At 35.4% G+C, this 6,283-nt stretch overlaps 1 pseudogene; it reads left to right on the top strand.

The window, feature by feature from the left end:
• The first annotated feature begins 2,241 nt into the window (after window positions 1-2,241).
• On the top strand, window positions 2,242-3,826 carry LOC118983761 (nucleosome assembly protein 1-like 1; annotated as a pseudogene).
• Window positions 3,827-6,283: the final 2,457 nt, after the last annotated feature.

Here is a 6,283-nt window from a genome sequence, read left to right as displayed (position 1 = left end):
AATGACTGGATCAAAAAACTATGGTACATTTACACAATGGAATTCTATGCTGCAGAAAGGAAGAAGGAACTACTACCCTTTGCAACATCATGGATGGAACTGGAAAGCATTATGCTGAGCGAAATAAGCCAGGCGGTGAAAGACAAATATCATATGATCTCACCATTAACAGGAATCTAAACAAACCAAACAAGCAAGCAAAATACGACCAATGACACTCAAATATGGAACAGGCTGTCAGGGCCCAGAGGGGAGAGGGGGGAGAATCATAGGGGAAAAGGGAATGGACTCACATGAACAAGTATAAAAGACACACGGACAATAACTAAGGGTGGGGGGTGGAAAGGGGAGGGAGGCGGGGAGCATGGGGTGGGGGGTGGGCAGGGTTGGGAATATAAAGGAAGTCCTTTAACCATACATGTCTTCCAGAATATTTTGGCTATTCTTAGTTCCTGACATTTCCACATAAATTTTGTATCAACTTGTAAATGTCTAAAGTAGTTTTTTTGCTTGTTTACTGCCAATGGTTTTATATGATATAAATACAACTTCCTAGCCAGTTAAATATTTTTTAAATATATTCTCCATTGTATTTCCTCTTGTATTTTCTCTTTTTTTCTGGTGTCTTTTGATGAATAGATATTGTTAATTTTGATATGATCTAGTCATGTTAAAACCATTTATATATTTTTTATATGTAAGGTTTACAAGTTTTGTATATTCTATCCTTTCTTTTTCCTAAGTTCATAAAATTATTGCTCTATATTTTTCTAAAAACATATAATTTTGCTTTTCACAGTAAATTTTTTATTTACCTATAATCATTTTTTTCAATGCATGGTGTGAGAGATAGAATCAAATTAAATTTATTTATAAATTCTTCATATAGAAATGTTTATATCCAGCCACCTTATTGAAGTTTCTACATAATTTCATTATTTATCCATACATTTTTTAGTACTCTTAGTTATAGAAAAATTTATATATGTTTCTATACTTTATGGTTTTAACTTATTTTCTTGCCTTACAACTGACTGGAATTGTCAGTGAAAAAGAGTGGTGAAAATGTTCATTCTTGTCTAGATACTAAAGCCAGTAGACAATAAAATATATTCAATGTGAAATAACTATTAACATTGATCTATACAAGTAAGTAATTTTTAAATGTTTCTTCTATTTGAATTTTTATTTTTCCGTAAAAATTTTTAAAATTTATATTGATTGTATTTTTTCTTTACTATTTGTCCCTCTTATACCTTCTTCCATCTCCAACCACCCTCTCCCCCTGTCTTAAGTATTATGTTGGGTCTTGATTTTATATGTATTTTCATCATTAAAAGTTATACTTTGCTAAATTTTTTAGTCAAAGATGTTGAATTTTAACAATTAATTTTTGTCTGTCTGGAGAGTTTATTGATTTTTCTTACAATTATGCTAATGTAATGAATTATGCGAATTAATTTTCTAAAGTCATTACAACCACTCTAAATTACCACTGGTCTAGAAAACCATTATGGTGGGCTTATACAGACATTAGTAAAAGTGGATTTACAGTTCTGAGTATGTGAAACAGTTTATGGTTGTATTATTATGTATGAATTATTATATTATTTTCCATATGAACAACTGCAAACTTACTTTTACTCACCTCTGTCTTTATTGCCAACATCAGTCTAGGCTTATCTAGTGTTCTTCAGCAGCTCATAATTTAAATTTTTTATTTTCTCATTGAGAACTAAACAATACCATGGCCCAGATTATAATATAATCAGGTTAGTTTTCAGCTTCCCTTCACTGTGTACACAACTTGTTTATGACCAGTATCTCACTAATTTTATCACCTTTCCTTTTCATTTAATTTATTTAGTTGATATTGGTTAACAAAATTATACAGAGATGCTTAACATCACTAATCATCAGAAAAATGCAAGTTAAAATCACAATTAAATAACATCTCATATCTGTCAGAATGATTATCATCAATAAACCAACAAACAAGTGTCAGTGAGGGTGTGGAGAAAGGGGGACCCTTTTGCACTGTTGATGGGAATGCAGATTGGTGTAGTCACTGTGGAAAGTGGTATAGAGTTACCTCAAAAAATTTAAACTGAAGCTGCCTTATGAACCCAGCAACTCCACTTCTTGGAGTTTATCTGAATAAACCCTCAAAATGCCTTTTTCAGAGCCATCTGCTTGTGGCACTGCCTCCTACTCCTTCTCCTGACACCTTGAGTCACTGACTGCACAGCTCTGGCTGCCTGGTTACCCATGCTAGCCATCAATATTTGAAGTTCTTACAACATGGCAAACATTGACAACAAAGAACAGTCTGGACTTGATCAAGATTTGGATGATGTTGAAGAAGTAGAAGAAGAAGAAACTGGTGAAGAAACAAAAATCAAAATATGTCAGCTGACTGTTCAGATGATGAAAAATCCTCAATTCTTGAAGTCCTCCAAGAAAGACTTGATGGTCTGGTAGAAACACCAACAGGATACATTGAAAGATTGCCTGAAGTACTTACCAGATGAGTGAGTGCTCTCAAGAATCTTCAAGTTTCATGTGCACAGATAGAAGCCAAGTTCTATGAGGAAGTTCAGGATCTTGAAAGAAAGTATGTTGTTCTCTATCAGCCTTTATTTGATAAGCAATTCAAGATCATTAATGCAATTTATGAACCTATGAAAGAAGAATGTGAATGGAAACCAGATGCGGAAGATGAAATTTTGGAGGAGCTGAAAGAAAAGGCCAAGATTGAATATGAGAAAAAGGATGAAGAAAACCAAAACCCCAAGGGAATCCCTGAATTTTGGTTGACTGTTTTTTTAAGAATGTTGACTTGTTCAGTGATATGGTTCAGGAACAAGACGAGCCTATTCTAAAGCACTGGAAGATATTAAAGTGAAGTTCTCAAATGCTGGGCAGCCTATGTGCTTGGTTTTAGAATTCACTTTGAACCCAACGAGTACTTCACAAATGAAGTGTTGAAAAAGACATATAGGATGAGGTCAGAGCCAGATGATTCCAATCCTCCCCTTTTTTTGATGGACCAGAAATTAATGGGTTGTGTAGGGTGCCAGATAGATTGAAAAAAGGGAAGAATGTCACTTTGAAAATCATTAAAAAGAAGCAGAAACACAAGGGATGTGGGACAGTTTGTACTGTGACCAAAACAGTCAATGATTCTTTTTTTTAATTTAACTCTTGCTCAAGTACAGTTTTCTTTCTTGTATTCCCAGCCCTGCCCTCCCCCAGTGCTCCCCACCTCCCTCCCATCTCTGTCCCCCACCTTAGTTATTGTCCATGTGTCCTTTATACTTGTTCATGTGAGTACTTCCCCTTTTCCCCTGTGATTCTCTCCCCTCTCCCCTCTAGACCCTGTCAGCACGTTCTGTGTTTCAGTGTCTTTGGTTACATTTTGCTTGCTTGTTTGTTTTGTTGTGTAGATTCCTGTTAAAGGTGATATCATACGGCATTTGTCTTTCACCGCCTGGCTTATTTCGCTCAGCATAATGCTTTCCAGTTCCTTTCTTTAATTTTTTTGCCCCCCCCCCCTGAAGTTCCTGAGCATGGCGATCTGGATGATGATGCTGAAGCTATCCTTGCTGAAGACTTTGAAATTGGTCACTTTTTACATGAGCATATAATCCCAAGATGATTGGTGTTGTACTTTACTGGAGAAGCTATTGAAGATGATGATGATGATGATGATGATGATGATGATGATGATGATGATGATGAAGGGGAAGAAGAAGATGAAGAAAATGATCCAGACTATGACTCAAAGAAGGATCAAAACCCAGCAGAGTGCAAGCAGCAGTGAAGCAAGATGGTCTACTTTCTGCTTCCCTGGAAAGGATGAATTTTCATCATTTGACAAGTTCATTTCAAGTTTTCTGCTGTTTGTTTTCTTGCTTGTTTTTGGTTTTGCAGTCTAAAATAAAAATGTCAAATACAAAAAATACAAAAACCTCAAATGCTAATTCAAAAGAATATATGCACTCATGTTCATTGCAGTGTTGTTTATACTAATTAGGATTTGGAAGCAACCCATGTGTCCATCAGTAGATAAGTAGATAAGAAAGCTGTGGTATATTTACTCAATTGAAAACTACTTGGCTTTAGAAAGGAAGGAAATATTACTCTTTGCAACAGCATGGATGAATCTGGGAGCATTATGCTAAGTTGCATAATCCATTCAGACAAAGACAAGTACCATATGATTTCACTCATATGTAGAATCTTATGAACAAAATGAACCAACAAGCAAAATTAATGACAGACTTATAGAGTGCAGGCTAACAGCAATTGGGGGTAGGAGGATTTGGTGTTAGAGTGGAGAAATTGACGAAAGGGAAAAAAAGAAAAAAAAACTCATGGACAGAGACAATAATAAGGCAATTGCCATGGAGAGGGGATGGTGGAAGAAGGTGGAGGAGCATATAAATTGGGATAAATGGTGATGGACGAAGACATGAGTTGGGGTTGTGAACACTCAATGTATTGTAAAGATATGTTGTAGAATTGTATGCTTGAAAACATCCCCTAATTTTAGACTCATTAGGACATAAGTTTTTTATTGTCATCATAATATATACACAGGCTTACTCAATATGTAGAAACTTATTTTTCCCCAAGAGAGGGGGAAAACCTTGAGTTGGCCACCAGCACTTTATTCTCACATTTAGAATTTAAAGAAAACAGTTTTGTTTTCGAAATGACTTATAGGTCAAAAGACATAAGAGGAAGGAGCTTTGTTATAGTTGTAAGTGTAGGTCACACAAATTAATTTGAATCAAAGAATATTTTAAGGAGCATTGTGGATAATTCCCTTTCTTTTAGTTGTTAGCTAAATGCATTAGAACAAAAAAGGTGATGACCTTCATAGATAAGGTTAAAATGAAGTATTTTTTTATTTCCTTTTCATCTTGGAGGTTGATATTTATCAGAACACTTAAATGCATCAAAAATGATATCTATGAGCAAGGGTGAGCTTTTAATTCACATTTTTCATGTCTCATTTTTATTGGTCAATTATATATTTTAGCATTGTCACCTAATAATTTGTTTATTAGTTTGAATGTTAAATAAGTTTATTTAACTAAAAAAACATTTTAATATGGCAGAGATGTGTCAGTGTTGTGGAGTGTATGCAATGGTGAAATGTGAGCTTTTTAATGAATTGTGCTAATATAGTCTATTTAAATATAATCCTTTCCATTCAATTAATTTTAAGGATGCAAAGATCTTTTAATTTTAAATGTAGTGTTTGCCACAGTTTTTACTGGTGCCTAATCCAATACTATTTAGTCACTTTTTATACCATAATTTAGCTCTTTTAGTCTGGAAATAGTAACTGATTTCTTGTGTGCTTGTTATGGCCAAACACTGTACTAGATACTTTTTCTTTTTTTTTATGTATTTTTTTTATTTTCTATGTTGTTTTATTTTTTACTTCATTGTTGTTCAATTAGAGTTGTCTGCATTTTCTCCCCACCCCTGTCCCCATCCCAGCCAAACACCCTTCCCTCCCTTACTTCCCCTTTCCCCCTTGGTTTTGTCCATGTGTCCTTTATAGTAGTTCCTGAAAACCCTTCCACCACTGTCCCCTCCCCTCTCCTCAATGGTCACTGTTAGATTGTTCTTAATTTCAATGTCTCTGGTTATATTTCATTTGCTTTTTTTTGTTGATCATGTTCCAGTTGAAGGTGAGATCAAATGGTATTTCTCCCTCACTGCCTGACTTACTTCACTCAGCATAATGCTCTCCAGTTCCATCCATGCTGTTGCAAAGGGTACAAGCTTTTTCTTTGTCTCTGCTGTGTAGAATTTCATTGTGCAAATGTACCATAGTTTTTGGATTCACTCATTTACTGATGGATACTTAGGTTTCTTCCAGCACCTGGCTATTGTAAATTGTGCTGCTATGAACATTGGGGTGCATAAGTTCTTTTGAATTGCTGTTTCAGGGCTCTTGGGGTATAATCCAGGCAGTGGAATTACTGGGTCAAAAGGCATTTCTCTTTTCAGTTTTCTGAGGAAATTCCATACTGCTTTCCACAGTGGCTGCACCAGTTTGCATTTTCACCAACAGTGCACTGGGGTTCCCTTTTCTCCACATCCTCTCCAACATGTGTTTGTTGATTTGTTTAAGTTTGCCATTCTGACTGATGAGAGGTGCTATCTCATTGTGGTTTAATTTGCATTCCTCTGATGGCAGGTGATGCTGAGCATCTTTTCATGTGTCTCTGGGCCCTCTGTGTGTCCTCCTTGGAGAAGTGTC

Source organism: Sturnira hondurensis, unplaced genomic scaffold (genome assembly GCF_014824575.4).
Source record: "Sturnira hondurensis isolate 20B ecotype Veracruz unplaced genomic scaffold, ASM1482457v3 Scaffold0003038, whole genome shotgun sequence".
Classification (NCBI taxonomy): Eukaryota; Metazoa; Chordata; class Mammalia; order Chiroptera; family Phyllostomidae; genus Sturnira; species Sturnira hondurensis.
This window is presented reverse-complemented; position numbering and strand designations above follow the sequence as displayed.